The sequence below is a fragment of the Mesoplodon densirostris genome, chromosome 14 (genome assembly GCF_025265405.1).
Source record: "Mesoplodon densirostris isolate mMesDen1 chromosome 14, mMesDen1 primary haplotype, whole genome shotgun sequence".
Taxonomy (NCBI): domain Eukaryota; kingdom Metazoa; phylum Chordata; class Mammalia; order Artiodactyla; family Ziphiidae; genus Mesoplodon; species Mesoplodon densirostris.
Window position 1 is genome coordinate 28,578,789 of NC_082674.1, and position 19,751 is coordinate 28,598,539.

Here is a 19,751-nt window from a genome sequence, read left to right on the forward strand (position 1 = left end):
AGTTCTAGAAATTCCATATTCAAGGAAATTTAAAGTGAAAATCTGGTCGGAAGAGAGCTGGGGCAATTATCTGGAAATTGTTCTTGCATGCAGTGTGTTCATTGAAATAATGAAGTAATATTTGATAATATTACATTATTTTCTCACTAGCCAGACTTGGGCATGTGTCTGCCAGGATATGTGTAGGGGAGGTGGAAGATGAGATTAGGATTGTTAGAGAAAGAATGAAAAGAAATAGTTCATATATATCTTCTGACACCTACATGAATGGTCATGTGTGTGGGTGTGCATATGCATGTGTATTAGAAAAAGAGAGAAAGAGAAAGAGAAAAGAGACTTTTTTCCAAGTCCCTTGGAAAACTTAAAGCACATAACGTCTTACATAGTGTTGCAAAACTACTCCTTTTCCTAGGAGGATAAGATATAGAAAGATAAAAACGGCCCATGCCACACTCTCCCTTCCAAATTCTAGCACTGAAAATTTTGAAAAGAAGAAGCAAGAGTGGAGAGAAGAAGGACAGGAGAAGCCAGGATGATCGTCCTCATTTCCTTTTCATTTTCTGTCTCACCTACTAAGATGCAGGCTCCACAAGAGCAGGAACTTTTATATGCTTTGTTTCTCACTGTATCCTCAATGCGTAGAATAGCACACATTGTAGGAGTTCAGAACTATTTGTTGAAAGAAGTAAATGAGTATACCTTTACCCATTCCATGAGAGCAGAGGTTTTATCTACCTTAACTCTCCACTTATTTTATCTACCTTAATTCTCCAGTGCATAGCACACTTTCTGACACTTAATAGACTTTCAAAAATATGCTACAAAGGGGCTTCCCTGGTGGCGCAGTGGTTGAGAGTCCGCCTGCTGATGCAGGGGACACGGGTTCGTGCCCCAGTCCAGGAAGATCCAACATGCCACAGAGCGGCTGGGCCCGTGAGCCATGGACGCTGGGCCTGCGTGTCCAGAGCCTGTGTTCTGCAACGGGAGAGGGCACAACAGTGAGAGGCCTGTGTACCGCAAAAAAAAAAAAAAAAAAAAAAAAATGCTACATGAAGAGAATATTTTTCAAGTATAAGCAAAGTAAATTAGCAACCATTACGAAAGAAAGAAGTTTGTTGTTGTTGTTGTTTTTCCAGTCACTAAAATTGTAAGATAATAAGGATGGGGAATAACTTTAAAGAACTCAAATCTTTTCAGCACATAACAATAATCATTTTTCTCATTTACATACTGATGTCAGAGGCAGGGAGAGCAGGATGTTGGGATTACTGTCTATACTAGCTGTTTTATATAGATCATTTATTATGGTTTCCAATAATGGTATGAAAGAATTGTTATTATTCCCATTTTCCAGGTGACAAAACAGATTCAGAGTGATGAAGCAGCTTGTCCAAGTCATTAGACAAGCAAGTGGTGGAGTTTGACTCCTGGTCTCTCTGACATTATAACCTTACTTGCTTTTCAACTTTATTTTGATTGTCCACTTAGGTATATACTCACATGGCAGATGAAGAACGTCTTCTAAACTAGATATTGGTTGGGTCTCAGTGTCCAGCCATTTGCTCATAAAGCATGGCCTCTATAAAATCTGGGAGGACCAGACTTAAGACCCATTTATTCATAGTGAACCAGTGGGCCTACAAAGACACTCAGTCTTGAAAGCACAACTTGCTTTCCCTGAAAATTTCCTAATATGTTGCATGAACATGTTGGACTTTTTCCTTATAAATCTTTCACCCTCCCTTGAAATTAACTTCAGTCTGACCTAAAAATTTACTTAATACTTGTGTACTCGACTTCTCTGATTTGTAAACTGGAAATATTACTTATCTCATGTGGCTGTGCTAAGGATTAAAAACAAGGTTTTTAAAGTTTCTGTCCAGTAGTAAGTTCTCAAAAATTGGTAGTTATTTCAATGAAATGAGGCATCTTTTGTACTTTATGGGCAAGGTTGTGTACAAACAAGTACATATAGAATATAATAAATAAAGCTGCAAAAGGCAACAATTCTCTCATTTTCTCAGAAAAAAAAAGTGAATGAAGGAAGTTCCATAAAAATAGAACGGACTCTCCTACAATGGACAAAGGATTAATCTCCAAAATATACAAGCAGCTCATGCAGCTCAATAACAGAAAAACAAGCAACCCAATCCAAAAATGGGCAGAAGACCTAAATAGACATTTCTCCAAAGAAGATATACAGATTGCCAACAAACACATGAAAGAATGTTCAACATCACTAATCATTAGAGAAATGCAAATCAAAACTACAATGAGGTATCACTTCACACTGGTCAGAATGGCCATCATCAAAAAATCTAGAAACAATAAATGCTGTAGAGGGTGTGGAGAAAAGGGAACACTTTTGCACTGCTGGTGGGAATGTAAATTGATACAGCCAATATGGAGAACAGTATGGAGGTTCCTTAAAAAACCAAAACTAGAACTACCATACAACGAGCAATCCCCCTCCTGGGCATATACCTTGAGAAAACCACAATTCAAAAAGAGTCATGTACCACAATGTTCATTGCAGCTCTATTTACAGTAGCCAGGACATAGAAGCAACCTAAGTGTCCATCGACAGATGAATGGATAAAGAGAAGATGTGGCACATATATACAATGGAATATTACTCAGCCATAAAAAGAAACTAAATTGAGTCATTTGTTGTGAGGTGGATGGACTTAGAGACTATCATACAGAGTGAAGTAAGTCAGAAAGAGAAAAGCAAATACCGTATGTTAACACATATATATCAAATCTAAAAAAAGAAAAAAAAAAGAAAAGGCTCTGAAGAACCTAGGGGCAGGACAGGAAAAAAGACGCAGATGTAGAGAATAGACTTGAGGACACGGGAAGGGGGAAGGGTAAGCTGGGACGAAGTGAGAGAGTGGCATTGACATGTGCACACTACCAAATGTAAAACAGATAGCTAGTGGGAAGCAGCTGCATAACATAGAGAGATCAGCTCGGTGCTTTGTGACCACATAGAGGGGTGGGATAGTGAGGGTTGGAGGGAGATGCAAGAGGGAGGAGATATGGGGATATATGTTTACGTATAGCTGATTCACTTTGCTATACAGCAGAAACTAACACCATTGTAAAGCAATTATACTCCAATAAAAATGTAAAAAAAAAAAATAGAATGGACTCTTCTAAAGCCAAATGGAGTCACTCTGATTAATGTTTTATTACCTGGAATGTATCAAGTACTTTTCTCAACAACTTCAAACATTTCATATACACCCAGTTTCTGTTACTTTGATACAGGTAAAGAACAATCATTACTATCACTTGATTAAAGCTAAGAAAAAGTTGTTAAGTGACATTTTAAAAGTTCTACATTTAGACCAGGTAGAATCAAGCTTCTAGTCCTGGATTTCAAATCTCTAGGTATAATGCACTTTCCATTAAAGTATATTATATAACAAAGTAGATGGTGTTATGGACACATGACTTAAAGACATAAGGAAGAAAATTCAGTCAACCAAGGACTTACACATATCCATATGTTTGGCATTGGGGAAAAAAAAGAGTTTTTTTAAAACCCTATTATGACTTATTTTTTTGTTGTTGAGATTACTTTTCATTTAGATTTTGCATTGGGGCATATGGTCACAATCACTTGGAACAATCAAATTCATCCAACTCCTGTAACTCATATTTTTCTGTGACATCTGACTTTAACTCTTCAGACTTATTTATGAAAAATGTTTATGTGGTCATCTAATTACATATTTCTTCTCTATATAAATGCTATGTGAGGAAATGATCTTAGGTTTATGTCTGATTTTTATTGTTTAAACCCTTAAAAACCAAGACCATTATAATTAATATGATTTAAAAGTTATTTTGGGAGTGTAGTCATTTTTGTACATACTATGTAAGTTAGAAATTTTAATTCTAATAGTTTTCAGGTGGATTCCTTAAGAATTTCTCTATGCAAGATGTTTTTATCTATAATGAAAGATAGTTTTACTTCTTTCTATCCCAAGTAGATACCTTTATTTATTTTTCTTGCCAAATATCTCTGGCCATAATTTCTAGTAAAATTTGAATAAAAGTGGTGAAAGCAGGCATCTTTGTATGTTCTTGATCTTAAACGGGGAAAACATCCAGTCTTTCACCACTAAGTATGACGCTAGCTATGTGTTTTTGTAGATGCCCTTTATCAGATTGAGGAAGTTTCTTTATAGTCCTACATTGTTAAGCATTTATATCATGAAAGAGTGTTGGATTTTTTCAAATGCTTTTTCTGGCGCTATGGAGATGATCATATTTTTTTATTATTATATTCATATGGTGCTTTATATTCATTGATTTTTGGATATTAAACCAACTTTGCATGTTTGGGACAGACCCCATTTAGTCATAAGGTGCTATCCTTTTTATATGTTGCTGGATTTGGTTTGCTAGAATTTGTTGATGATTTTTTTATATGTTCATAAAGGATATAGTCTATAGTTTTCTTTTCTTGTGATATCTTTGTCTTTATATTAGAGTCCTGTGGCTGCTATAAAAACCTATGACAAACTTGGTGGCTTAATATTGCATAAATTTATTTTTTAACAGTTCTGGTGACCAGGAGTCCAAAATCAATTTCACTGGGCCAAAGCTAAGGTGCTGGCAGGGCTGCACTCCCTCCAGAGATACTTGAGGGAGAATTTGTTTCAATGTCTTTTCCAGCTTCTAGAAATTAATTCTTTTGCTTAAGGCCCTTTTCTCCATTTGCAAAGGCACCTTTCTCTATCTTCAAAACCATCAGTGTAACATCTTCAAATCTCTCTGCTTTCATCATTACATCACCTGTTTTCTGTTTCCATCTGCCTCCCTGTAAGTACAGTTGTGATGGGTTTAGCACCCACCCAGATAATCCAGGAGAATGTCCTCATCTCAATAACCTTAACTTACTCATATTAGAAAGTCTCTTTTGCCATATAAGGTAAAATTTACAGGTTCCAGGGATTAGGAGCTTGATCTGTTTGGGAACCATTATTTAGCCTACCTAGACTTTTTGGGTATTAGCTTAATACTGGCCTCAGAGTGAATTGGTGAGGTGAGGTGAGGCAAAGGGATTGACTGCTAGTGGGTACAGGGTCCCCATTAGTGGGGAAAAAATATTCTAAAATTAGATAATGGTGATTGGGGCACCACCCTGTGAATATACTAAAAAATTACTAAATTGTATATTTTAAGTGGGTGAATTGGATAGCATATGAATATCTCAATGAGGCTGTATTTTGTTTAAAAAATACAAAATATACAAACAAACAAAAAACAATAAAGGAAGTAAGGGTTTTACTTTCTTTGCTTCTGTAGCATACTTGTAATGGGGACTTCCCTGGCTGGTAATCCTCTGGAAAATTACATTCAATTAGTAGCACCAGGAAATAACAATAACGAGAAAAAAATAATTGAGTGAGACCAGGTTATTTTGGCAACCAGTAGTGAGATTTGGAGTTTGTCAAACTCCTGATCTCCTGACAAATCTCCAGCTCTCTTAATATTCTATGAATACATGAAGATTACAACATTACTTATATTTTGATTAAGCTATTAAATATATTAAGTTCTTATTTAGTGTGCATGTCACAATATGTATTGACTTAGTAAATTAACAAATACAATTCAGGATCCCATATAATGGGAGTGCATGGTTCGTATTGCAGGTAGTATTCTTGATGTGTCTAAAGAGAAGATTTTAATCTGGAAACAAGCTAGAAGTCGGGTACCATAAACAGAAATCTTGTTTTGAAAAAGCCCTAGAAAAGAGGCGGCAAAAAATGATAGGCCTGGATGCAATAGCATTGGTCTTCGAATGGATTGAAAATCTGTGTGACTAAAAGATAGAATGTGAGGAGAGTGGGAAGTAAGTTGGGAGGTAAATGAAGGCCAGGGAAGACATGTGAAGATAACTTGATTTCATCCCCAGTGGGAATGCACTGAAGAACCTTGAGCAACTGAGTGATATAATAATATTTGAATATTAAAATATTACTCTTGCCATACGTGGATAGAAAAGAATGCAATAACTTACTTAAGGACATCAATTTTGAGAGTATTTTAGCAAGATAAGTAAGAGAACATAGTCTTAATTACTCTAGTGACAAGAGCGACTAAGAATGGTAGGAAAAAGATTAGGAAATATTTAGGAGGTAGATTCAAGTAGAATTGGGAATGCATTAGGTATTGCAGGAGTGAAAGGACTTCAGTCATGATGTCATTATTATCTTTGTTATAACTTGGTTAACAAAAAGGATAATGGTGTTATTTCAGTAAGAAAATATGTTTGTGGAATTTGGGAAGTAAATAAATAATTCAGCTTAGGTATACAGAGAGTAAGGTGCCTGCAGGGGACATACAAGTATGCATTATGGAAAGGAAACTCAGAAGAGAGATTAGGGCTCATTACAAAGATGGAGAGGGAAGGACTGCCATCACAATATGGACAATTTGAACCGTAAGAGTTTTGTAAGATACCAGTGAGAAGAGAGGTAAGTCCTGATTAACATCAACACTTCAGGATAGAGATGAGGTTCAGAATGAAGAAACAAGAATTAGTGTGTGACAGAAAGGAAAACTCTTCCACTTCACTTTTTAAATCTGAAATAATGTCAAAATTACCAAGAATTTTAAGAATAATTACACATAGTTATCAGAGCTTTGTTGAACTGATAAATCTCTGTCTCAAGATAGACATTCAACAAAAGGGAATCCTCAATAAATTATGTTGTAAGTTGCTAGCATACAACTAAGTTTACTCTTGGCTGTACTGTGCTTCATTTTCTGGTCGTGCAACTAGTGAAGTCTTTAGAGAGCTGGTCAGTGAACTGTTCTTTTACAATCTGTGATGAGATGAGGAACTTGTGCCAAAATGAAATCAACTAAGGCATGCAAGGAACAGAAATCAACTGTTTGGTTCAGCTAACATTTGGAGAGTAGGAGATATACAAGACTTTCTAAAGGAAGGAAGCAGTGTTGGTATATATTCTGGCACAATCATCTGATCTCATCAGTAAGATAGAGTTCTCAGATTGCCATTTGAGCAGCACTGCTGAGAAGTTTCCTTTCCAGTCTTGACTGAACAGCTTGGATCAGACCAAGTCTTCTACTCAGAACTGTTATGAAACTGAAAAAAAAACATTAAAAAGTAGCTTTGCACACAACAGAATACAGCCAAGGCAGCTAAAACTTGCAGGATCAAGATCCCTAAGAGAAAGGAAACACAGCAAAGTGAGTCTTATATTTACCACTTTACTCACTCAGAGAATTTGTTGATTTCTAAGCTGTACATGTGTTGGACAAGAGGGCAAGAAAGCACAGAAAAAACAGTTTCTAGGAGATGATAGTCTAAGCAAGAGTTAATAGCAATGTTACAACACTAGGGAAACAAACACTTGAGCTCTAGAACTCCCTATAGAGTTGTAAGAATGAAATGAGATAATGCATCAAAAGTCTTGGAGGAAAGCCTTCCCAGAGAAGAAAAAGAAAGCATGCTTACTTGGGAGTGTGGAGGATCAGGGAGATGGAAGGACAATGCCATATACTATTCTGGAGGGTTAGGGAGAAGATATTTTCCAAAAGGGCAGAAAAGTTCTAAGTCCCCCAGTCACAAAAATATTAAAGACAATAAAGAAAATGAATGGGTCCCTAGTTCAAAATATTAAGAGTTCTTTGGTAAGAAGTTTCAGTGAAGTAATGGAGATAGCATATTATTAGGACTGAGTGGGAGCATAAGTAGGAAATACTGGGCACTCTTGAAAAAGGTTGATACTGAAAAAGAGTATGTATTTGTAACATGATGAGTTGTCAATCACTTAACATTTTTTTTAACTACTCTGAACTTACTAGCAAACAAATTAAAAAGTTCTTTTGATTCCTTTTCACATAAAGAAGAGCCATGCTTACTATTGGGTTAAAAAGTATGAAACTTTCTGAAGTAAATGATAAATTATCTTCCAGAAAGTCGATCACAATTTACATTTTTCTAACCACTAAATGATACTGTCAGAGATATATCTTAAAGTTAGAAGAACTTATTCTCTATTTTGTAATTTTAAAAAAACCTTTCAATGTAAACGCATTGCTTTTACAATAAAAAATGTAAAGATGTTAGCTAGGGAAATGATTTTTTAACATCCAATATCAGTTCCTTTCCAACAGAATACTGTGTACTTTTTGAGCTCTTCAATGTCAAAAATATAATGGGTGACTAAAGAGGTTTCATTCTCACTCACAGAAGAAGACTTTTCCAAAGAACTTCAAAAGCATACACATGTATTTCCTTGCCTGAGACTAATGTTTATAGAAAGTAAACGGATAATTGTCAAAGGTACAAATCTATGTCACTGAAATGACATTGTCACATTTAAATAAACAAAACAGACTTGTAAGAGTACAATAGTTTTTACAGAAATAAGAAGTTTTCATTTTATATTTTAGCCTAGATTAAAGAGGATCCTTTTATCACCTAGCACATTAATTAACAAATTTTATTAATGATATTTCAATCAAGCATATACAATGTTAAATAATTAAAGATTATCCATAGTAACAACACTACCAACAACTGACATGGGAAAGGAAATTTAATGTCTTAACTTTTTGTTGACATAATTGTACCTGTGAATGATATTTAATTGGGGTGATAATTTGGAAAGGTGGATTGACATATGGGTGTGCCGCCCTTTTTTAAACCCAACAGCAGCGACAACAACAAAAAATAAGACCAAAATAAGTCAAAAGAAAATCAATTTCCACTGTATTTAAGGAAATTGTTCATTTCTGTTTTTTTTCTATGCCCTAATTTGAGCTTTGTTAGTAGCCTGGAAATTATCAATGCTCCGGAATTATCAATACTGATTATTCTTTTTGTAAGAGGTTGTTGGTACACACTTTCTGAATTATAAAAAGAGAAGTATAATTAGGGGAAAATATTTCAGTATTTTAATCTCTGGACTTACAAATTCCTAGTAAAACCAAGGCCTCAGAATTTTCAACTAGCTTTGAAGTATTTCCCATCTCCTTTCATTTTTGCCTCCCAGCTGTTTTCCAGTTCTGAATATCTCCTGCCATACTAAGGATTTTAAAAGCCACTTATGGAAATACCTTCTCTGAATCTGAGCTCAGACATGTCTACATGAAGCCTATAAAAACTTACCTGTTCTAGTCTCTTTCTCCAGGCATACCTGGATAGCTAATCTATTAAACTAAATCTTGTTAAAAGCATTACTGAGGGATTTCAGATTCTTTAGTTATTCTTACACTGCATTTAATTCAGCACATATTAATTGTGAATTTCATATGCCAGGAATTGTAATAAAATTCTGAGCACATATAGATAAGCAAAATGAAATTTCTGTCCTCAGTAGTTCTCAGTTTTAGTAAGTTTTAGTAAACAGTGTGACATATGCTAAACGTTATCCAGGAAAACACTAAAAACATGGTTGCAAAGACGAAAGATTACTCAGCTCCCTCTGTCAGAAAGCTTTTACTACTATGTTGACAGGTGTACTCTTGGAGATAAACTACATAGCCCAAGGGTATGAGGCAATACTAGTCCAACAGAAGAAAAACTAAGATTTTTGGGGGGTTTGGAGGGGGTGTGGGTAGAAGGCATTTCTGTGGTCCTCCAATCACACCACATGCAGTATAACATTCTGTCTACTCACTCCAGCCATGGGTATTCTCAAAATCTTTGAAAATAACTAAAATTTGGGTATACACAGCTTATTGATACATAGATAACATGGAAGAAGAATATTCCACATTTACAACTTGAAGACATGATGCTTGTCAGAAATGGTGTGTGCCAGCATGATTGTGCTGTTTGTAATGACTGCCCAGTTCACTTTTTGTAAGGGAAACTGACTTTTCCTCAGGCTACTGCTGAGAAGAAATATCCTATACCCTGTTATCCTGCTGTATAAAGGCAGCTGACAGACAAGTGAGGAGACCCTCTTTCAAGGATGGTCAGTGTTCAGGGGGGCTGTGGACTATGTGCTATATGCACTATCTCAGAAAGCTTATGTGTTCCATTACCCCTCTCCCACTTTCTTACTTTCAAATAAAAGAAGATAAGGAGATTTTGCCAGTTGGTGGTAAAAAAAAAAAGAAGCTGGGAAAAGCAAGACCGTTTTGGAAGTCCTAGACACAGCAGTCAGAGAAGAAAAGAAAAATAAAGGGAATCCAAATTGGAAAGGAAGAAGTAATACTATCACTGTTTCCAGATGACATGATACTATACATAGAAAATCCCAAAGATGCTGCAAGAAAACTACTAGAGCTTACCAATTAATTTGGTAAAGTTGCAGGATACAAAATTAATATACAGAAGTCTGTCGAATTTTTATACACTAACAATGAACTATCAGAAAGAGAAATCAAGAAAACAATCCCATCTACCATCACAGCAAAAAGAACAAAATACCAGACTCCCCTGGTGGTTCAGTGGTTAAGAATCTGCCTGCCAATGCAGGGGACATGGGTTCAAGCCCTGGTCCGGGAAGATCCCACATGTCACGGAGCAACTAAGCCCATGCATCACAACTACTGAGCCTGTGCTCTAGAGCCCGTGAGCCACAACTACTGAGCCTGCATGCCACAACTATTGAAGCCCACATGCCTAGAGCCTGTTCTCTGCAACAAAGAGTAAACCACCACAATGAGAAGCCCACACACTGCAACAAAGGGTAGTCTCCACTCACCACAACTAGAGAAAGCCCGTGTGCAGCAATGAAGACCTAACACAGCCAAAAATTAATTAATTAATTAATTAATTTAAAAGAATAAAATACCTAGGAATAATCCTACCTAAGGAAATTAAAGACCTGTACTTGAAAAACTATGAGACACTGATGAAAGAAATTGAAGATGACACTAACAGATGGAAAGATATAACATGTTCTTGGATTGGAAAAATTAATATTGTTAAAATGACCATACTACCCAAGGCAATCTACAGATTCAATGCAATCCCTGCCAAAATACCAATGATGTTTTTCACAGAACTAGAAAAAATAATTTTAAAATTTGTATAGGAACACAAAAGACCCTGAACAGCCAAAAAAATCTTGAGAAAGAACAGAGCTGGAGGAATCACATGCCCTGACTTCAGACTATACTGCAAAGCTACAGTCATCAAATAGTATGGTACTGGCACAAAAAAAGACACAGAGGTCAATGGAACAGAACAGAGAGCCCATAAATAAACCCAACATTCCTACAGTCAATTAATCAAGGCAAGAATAGACAATGGAGAAAAGACAGCCTTTTCAGTAAGTGGTGCTGGGAAAACTGGACAGCTACATGTAAAAGAATGGAATTAGAACATTCTCTAACACCACATATAAAAATAAACTCAAAATGGATTAAAGGTCTAAATGTAAGACAGGATACCAAAAAACTCCCAGAGGAAAACATAGGCAGCACACTATTTGACATAAATCACAGCAATATATTTTTGAATCTGTCTCCTAAAGCAGAGGAAACAAAAGCAAAAATAAACAAATGGGACATAATTACACTTAAAAGATTTTTCACAGTAAAGGAACCCATCAACAAAACAAAAAGACACTCTATTGAATGGGAGAAACAACAAAATGGGAGAAAATATTTGCAAATGATATAACTGATAAGGGGTTAATATCCAAAATACATAAACAGCTCATGCAACTCAATATCAAAAAAACAAACAACCCATTTATGAACTCTCTTTAGATGTCTTTTTATATCCTATCATATCATTTCAGAATTCGTCTAATTATGAATTAAGCTTTTTTTTCATTATCTCTATCATTATCTTGAATTTTGTCTTCTTTCAAAAAACTATGTTAAAATTCTCATCTTTGGAGGGCACGCTGCTCTTTCATACTTTCATGGTCTATAAACCAGTCTTTTTCTCATTATTATTACTGTTTTTTAATAATGAATTTTTGTAGGATTCAAACATAATCCTTTTATGTTGTTTGAGATGAGTTTTTTTGGATTGCTATAGGAGAGGGAGATTTAAGATAGCTTTTTTGATTATTTTTCTGAATATTAGAAGCTATCAACAATAACTTGGCTACCTTTATAGCTACCCTGCAGTAGGGTCTTTTACCTTCTGAGATTTTCTCGTCTTTCTTCCATGTACCTTCTTTTATCTGGCTCTTCTTTTTTGCCCATATATCTCTATTACTCAATCCAGATTCTACTCCTAGCGATTTCTCTTCAATATGTGGTTTTGTCCTGGAAGTAAGCTTACACTATCAGGTTCAAAAAATCAATTGGAACCACACCACCTGGCTTTTTTTCTTAGCCTTATGTTTAGATGTATTCTTAGATGCAATCATAAATAAAATAATTTCAATATACTAAGAAATAAAAAATCATAACTATTAGAAGTTTGGGAACACACCTAAAGAGATACTATGTCTTTAACTTCCCATGTTCGTGATTATATAGTCAGAAAATTTTCCAAGGATATATCACACAGAAAGATTATTCCATCCATCTTTCTTATTTTGCAGGCCATTATTTTATTTTATTTTATTTTATTTTAACGTCTTTATTGGAGTATAATTGCTTTATAATGGTGTGTTAGTTTCTGCTTTATAACAAAGTGAATCAGTTTAAAATGAGCCATCTGCTCTGAATTACAGGTAAGGCTTTGTCACCACCTGGTTTTATTCAGACTTTTCCTAGTCTCTTTGCAGCCACCTGTGAATTAGAGCCTGCACTGCCACATAGTTTGCTATTCTCATGTCAATTCACCCATGCTTTCCACACTGAGAGGGAACCCCTCAGTTCGGGGAAGATAATTTGTTGTGACTTAGTTGTGAGATTGTCTCTCAATGTCATCAGAGTCCCCTTTGCCCTTCACATTTCTTCCTGCACAATTGTTCATACAATAACTTGGTCTTAAAGCTACTAGTGGTTTGGCCCTAAAAATTATTATTTGGGAGTTTACTTTGTCACTTAGTTTTGTTTTGAATGCTATCCATGCAATTTAGTGTTTTGATTATTGTTGGGTTTGTTTTTGCCATTTTATAAACTGAAATGCTGTTTTTGAGGGTGAGGGTAGAAATCGGGGAGATTTCAAAAACTTTACTAATTCTGCCACCTTCTTACTATGAAGCTCTTCCACTTAAATTTAGATTAAATATATTAGACTATGAAAACTAAGAAAATTAAGTATCTTCTTTTTACCACAATATAAAACAAATGTTACTGCATTTCATGTTTTCAATGGATTCCTAGAAACAGATTATTGAGAAATGACAAGCTTGTGGAACTGGGAAATATACGTCAAAAATAATTGATATGGAAAGATATTCAAAGCACTTCTAAGAAATTTTAATTGAAACAGAAGGCAAAAATTATAGATTAAAAATAAACTACTTGGGTTGCCTGATGATTTATTTAGACATGCTATTTTGCCTCATTAATACTCATCGTAAAAACTCATATTATTCTTTTCCAATAGTAAGGTCCACTCTATAAAATTCAAAATAACCAATCATTTCCAACCATCAAGCCATGTTCTACTTTCAAGAAATTATTTTGTTCAGACTAAGCTAATTTCTAAACAATGTGTTAGAAATAAATGCATTCAAACCTCTCAGGACATGCTTATCACTTTCTCAAGAATCTATAAAATCCCATTACTTGTTAATAGAGTTTGATGTAGATTGAAGAAAGATAGGTTATCATAAATCACTTAGTGATAAGATCTCAAAATGAGCCACTTATTGATTCTTAACTCCTGTTTACCCTGCATCATGTTTAATTATGCCAATTTCACTCTATTTATTTGGTGAGATTTATCTGAATGCTAACACTTGAACTGAAAGAATGATTAAAGTCTATTTCCTTGAAAATAAATGGTATACTTTTTCAACATGAAAGTGATCCTTAAATTGAGAACCAAGATATTTTTCTACATATGCCTACACACATGGGATATATAAAAATGGCACCTGATTTAATCTGTGCTCATTCTAATGAAAAGTGATCTTCAAATACTATCCTATTTTTCTATTTAGATTGTAAGTGAGAAACAGTTGAAGTGGTAAATTGAGTATAGGAGCTAGTGCTCCTACATATGATATATATACATATATATATGAGAAAGAGTACTCAAATCCAAAAACATGTAAAAACATAAAAATTTGGAATAGAGGAAGGTGATATATTAATATATACCTAATAGAGTAAAATATAAGATATTTAATGCAAGAATATGTTAATAAATCTGACATTAACAATGAAATGGATCATTTCTATAAACAAAAATTATCATAGTCTAATCAAAATCAGGAAGCTCTAATTCTAAAAATAAATAAAACTTCCTAAAAAGCATAAAATTTTTCATTTAGAGTGGCAGATGGCTAACATGTCATAAAAGGATCTCTTCTAATTTTCTTATAAGTAACTGTAAAAATAAAAAAAATTCATTAAAAATTAATGTGCTACATAATTGAAAAGTAAGTCTAAGAGACAAACTGTTGCTAGGAATATTTTCTCCACCTTCAAAGCTTTTGGAGTGGGATCATAATCTTAAATGTAAAACTTTCAGGAGAAAATGTAGGGAAAAATCAGCATGGTATTATGACACAAATTGGTCTTTACCAAAATTAAAACTACTACTTTTCACAAGACAGTTAAAAAAATGAAGAGGTAAACAACGTATTTGAAGAGTATATTCTCAATGCATATGTCAGACTAAAGGACTTTTATCCAAAATATATAAATAACTTACAATCCAAAATAAAAGACAAAAGACCCAATTAAAAATTGGCAAAAGATGTGAACAGATACTTCACAAAAGAAGACATACAAACAGCCCATAACCATGTGCAGAGGTGCTCAACTTCATTAGTCATCAGGTCAGGGAACTGCAAATTAAAACCACAAAGAGATACTACAACATGCCCACTAGACTAGCTAAAATTAAGAAGCCAGCCAATGCCAAAGGACAGAGGTTCCTTTAGATGATTCTACTGCTGCCTGAATCTCAGTATTTGGCTTCCAATTAAAGAGGAATTATGTGAGGAAATTCACTGGCTCATTAATAAAATTAAGCACTGATTTTCAAGCATTGGTAATACCAGGAAAACTTCAATCTTTGGTTCCTATCCCTCACTGATAACTTTGAATGATCTGGGATGTTTTACATGGTAAGAGAACCAGTGGATGTTTTTAAAACCAGAGATAACAGTGAGATGAATGAGAGGTTTTCAAAAACAAGGAATTCTTAGGGAAACAAGATTATGAGATCCAGCCACTTTTTCCACATGGAGATTTTCCCTCCATTAGTCATTTTGGTTGTTCTTCGTTTAGCCTTCTTAAAGAAGTCAGTAGATTCCGTGTCCCCAAATTTCACACATTTAAGAACTAGAAAAAATGCTGTCAGAGAGAATGGTCATGAAATTCTTAGGATAGGCAATGATCATAAAAAAGCATTCCCTGAAAAGTCAGAGTGATGGTTTATTTGGGAGAGATGTTTCCTTATATAGATAATTTTTAAGTCTTTGTATCCAGAATCCACATTCAGAAAGTCATCAATGTGAAACTCTTAAAAAATAAAACAATACAAAACAAAACTATGTTTAGATATTCATGAATCCATTAGATCATATTTTGATACTTTCTTCATGAAAATAAGTGTGCTGAATAAATTCTGAATAAACAGGCACTGGGAAACTATTCAATGACTTGTGAGAGACTTTTAAGAAATCTGAACTAAATAATGCATGAACATGCGTACTTGCCACTGTCTCCTTGATTTTGCTTAAAAGAGTGCCTTGCAAAGAACAGTTGTTTATTAAATATTTACTAAATGAATGAAGGGTATATATTTAAATTCAAATAGGTAGATTTTAAAAAGACAGCTTAAGGGTGATGATACATAGAAGGGGAATACGCTTTCAATTTTTAATAGTCAAGAAAAGAGATTCAACTGTGGTATGCCCAACCCAGTTGAGGAAATTGATTTGGGTAAAAAATTATTCCCTGTGTACGTTATGATTGAAGGGGATGGAGAAGAGAGGATGTGTAACAGTTACACAGTTTCTGGTTATTTGTGGGGGAAAAAAAACTAATCAAATTCATAACCAAACTGATTTTTTAAGTATATTTTAATCAAGGGCATATCTTCTTCTTCCAAAAAGCCATCCTTGAACCATTCTGAATTCCATGTTGCCAATTATGAAAATTATCATGCTGATTGGTTGAATGGATTTTTTAAAGTGACCATTTTGCCTCCAACTTATCACATGCCACTGAATCTATAAATCCCTTATCTTAAATAGAGACATAAACACACTGACATTTTTTAAATTGAAAGTCTCTATTCATTCACCTTATAGAATTGTTGCAAGTGCAACCAGAAATAAATTTTTTTTTTTTTTGGCCACTCTGCACATCTTGTGGAATTTTAGTTCCCCAACCAGGGACTGAACCCACTCCCCTTGGCAGTGAAAGCACGAAGTCCTAACCACTGGACCACCAGGGAATCCCCCAGAAATAAAATTTTCTTAATTGTTTGGCTCCATGCTGATTACTGTTAAAAGAAAGAAATCAAGTTTTTCAACAACTCAAGTATATTAACGTTTTTTAATTTTTTCTATTTTTCTCCCCAAATCCAATTATTTCTTTCACACTAGCCCATGAGTCATGATAACTATTGAACTCTGAGTGATAAGACTTGCAAGGGAATTGAGAGAAGTGTGCATTCACACACCATAATATGTGTGGTCTTGTGATGCTATAAACTCCTTTCAGGGGACACAATCAATTCATATCTATTTAGCACTAGAATTTAGTTCCAAAGCATCACAGCCATGTTAAAGTCATAGACCCTCCTGGCTTTCAGACAAGATTATTATTATTATTTTTTAAGAGATACAGGCATTGAAGAGCATTTCTTACAAGTGTATGTGTGTCCTGGCCACCTACTTATGAGGACCCCATTTGTTCATGCATACCATTATAAAATGTTTATTTTTAAGAGTGATAATATGCAAGTCAGCTTCATTTTTCAGTGTAGTTCTTATTCCGTCTTTACAGAAAATCTTGTCATTCTGTTGCCCCAATCTCACAATATCTTGATTCACATTTTTCTTTTCTGCTTAAATGTTTTTACTCTTTATTCTGTCAGCATTGTCAGAAATAATCTATAGCTCAGCATACCTAAATTTGACATTGAACATCGGCTATGTCTCTGACCCATTTATTTTCTTATATTTTCTGCCAAAGCCTTCCCATCATTTCATACTTCACAACGCACTGTCTTCTGCCTTTCCCTTACAGATTATGCTTCACAAGGGAACTTTCGCTCCTCCTCCAGAGCTTCTCTCAAACACAACTGCCCTTTTCCAATTCTAAGTTTGTACTAACAGATTGGAAAGCCAAACTTTTTACTCTTCTACTCCAAAACGTTTCTGAACATAAGTTGTCAACCACAGTGCACAAGCCCCCAACCTTGATAATGGAACTCAATTTGCTGGTAGGTCTCTTTCAACCTATTCAACCAGACATTGTTCAATGTAATGAAATATTTAATTTGCTTCCAATAGCTTCCTGTTTTCAAGTCACCTTACATAAAAACATAAAATTACTTTCCAAACAAATTATTTTTGGAGCCAAAATGACATTTTTTTTTTAAACCTATGTAATAATCTACTCCGACATGCTTGATTCACATTTGAACTTAAAGCACATTTTGGAAAACTACATCTACTGTTTCAGAATTATAGAGTGTTAAGAAATCACTGTAACAATAGGATTAATTCATCATAAGGATACTAAAAGTATTTAAAAGGTCATGTGAAGCAACTATTTTAGAATGACGGAAGTGCAAGTAGCAAATAGTTTAGCTGGACTTAAAGTTGCAAAGTTCTTTTTAGAATCTTGCTTAATTACTGACTTCTACTGTCACACCACCATTTTACAAAACAAAAGGCTACTGCAGAATATTGGGGTCAGTATGTTAACTAGGCAGGAATTTGTGAGTTCACCTTCAATATTAAGTTTTCCTTTCGTGTCATTTGTCTATATATAATTTTATTACTCTTTTGTTTTCTTATGTGGTTTAACACCATACAATTTAGTAACACTGAAGAATTTATAACACTGTTTTCCTCTCTCCCCGATTAATTAAAAGCATTTAATAGATTAAGCTTGATGTGAATCCCTCTGACATCATCTTAAACACCTCCATTGGTCCCCAGAGTTCAGTAAGCATACATTGCTGATAAGCCACATCCATTTTGTTTGTAAATGTAAATGAAATATCTACACCAACTGAGAGTAAAGGAAGATAACGGAAAGCTTTCTGGCAGGAGGAGAATAGAGGCAGGCAAATACTCTATACAGAGGATTACTCTGAACAGGAACATGTTTGTTTTTGATGCATCTGCTGCAAGAGTAGCAGACTTTCACCAGCTCCCAACTGCCCTGATCTCCTCAACAGCACTGATGCAGAAAACTCTACAGGTAATGTTCTTTGTCTTTCATATATTTTAAGATATTTGAATCTTGGCAATATCTATCTGATAGATTTTACTGTTGTTCAGATCAGTGATCAGTTAACTCCGGGAGCATTCTAAAAGATCCGTTTAGTCATTTTCAGTCTTTAATCCAAATTATTCCAGTTGACTAAATTTAATGATTTTTTTTCACCCATGGCTGATTAAGTGAGTTGAATTGATTTGAACATTTTTTACTCTCATCCTCACTCTATATATGCCACATGATTGCCTTCTTCCATCTCTTTTTCCCATGGATGGACAGTTGGCTTTTTCCTTTGAAGTCCACTTAACTTTGTTTTGTTTGGGACCAGACTAAGACAGGGATTACTGACTCTAATTTTTTTGTTGTTGTTTGAAGCAAAGACTTCAAAGACAATCAGGGCTGCCAATTCTTCAGTGCTATGACAGGTTTAGACATATCAACTGTGGCAACATGACAACAATTTGTTGCTGTGTATATGGGTAACTGAGAGCCAGTTGGGAATGGAATTATTTTACATGTTTGTGCATACTCATGTCACTTAACAAGGTTAGTGTAAGGATCTGACTTTTTGCCAGACCATTTGCCTATCAAGTTGCAGAACTGCTGACTATATTTGAAGAATATGAACAGAATGAGATGATGGCCTTTAATCCTAGGCAGCTGGTTTAGTACAGGAATCAGCAACACGCTTTCCCTGAGGGTCTGGCTGAGCAGCAATATTCAGTAATGTCCATGGGATAACAAGGGAAATAAAGAGAAGAAGATCATAAAAGAGAAAGATTAGAAAGTAAGAGATACTAAAGGAAGATGTAAATATTGGAAAGTTGGTGATATTATCAATACTAACATCATGTAGAAGAATATTTTTCCCCTTGAATCTTTTCAAGCTTCACTTGAAAATATCATAATCTACACAGGCCATTTTTAACGCCTCAACTCTATTCTATTCATTTTAATCTTGTTCATTTAATATAATTCACATCAAAGTGCTCTGAATAAGTTTATTAATGAGTTTTTAATATTTGAAGACTTTACACATACTTTTCCCTCTGCTTGAGTGTCTCTACTCTGCTTGCTGACTGCTAATTGCTAAGCTGAAGCCTTTTTACCTGGCTTCTCCTCTAAGGACAGTTATCTATCTCCTTACCTGTCCTACCATAGCATTCTGCGTGTGTGTGTGTGTGTGTGTGTGTGTGTGTGTGTGTGTATATATACATATATATATATATATATATATATATATATCACAAACT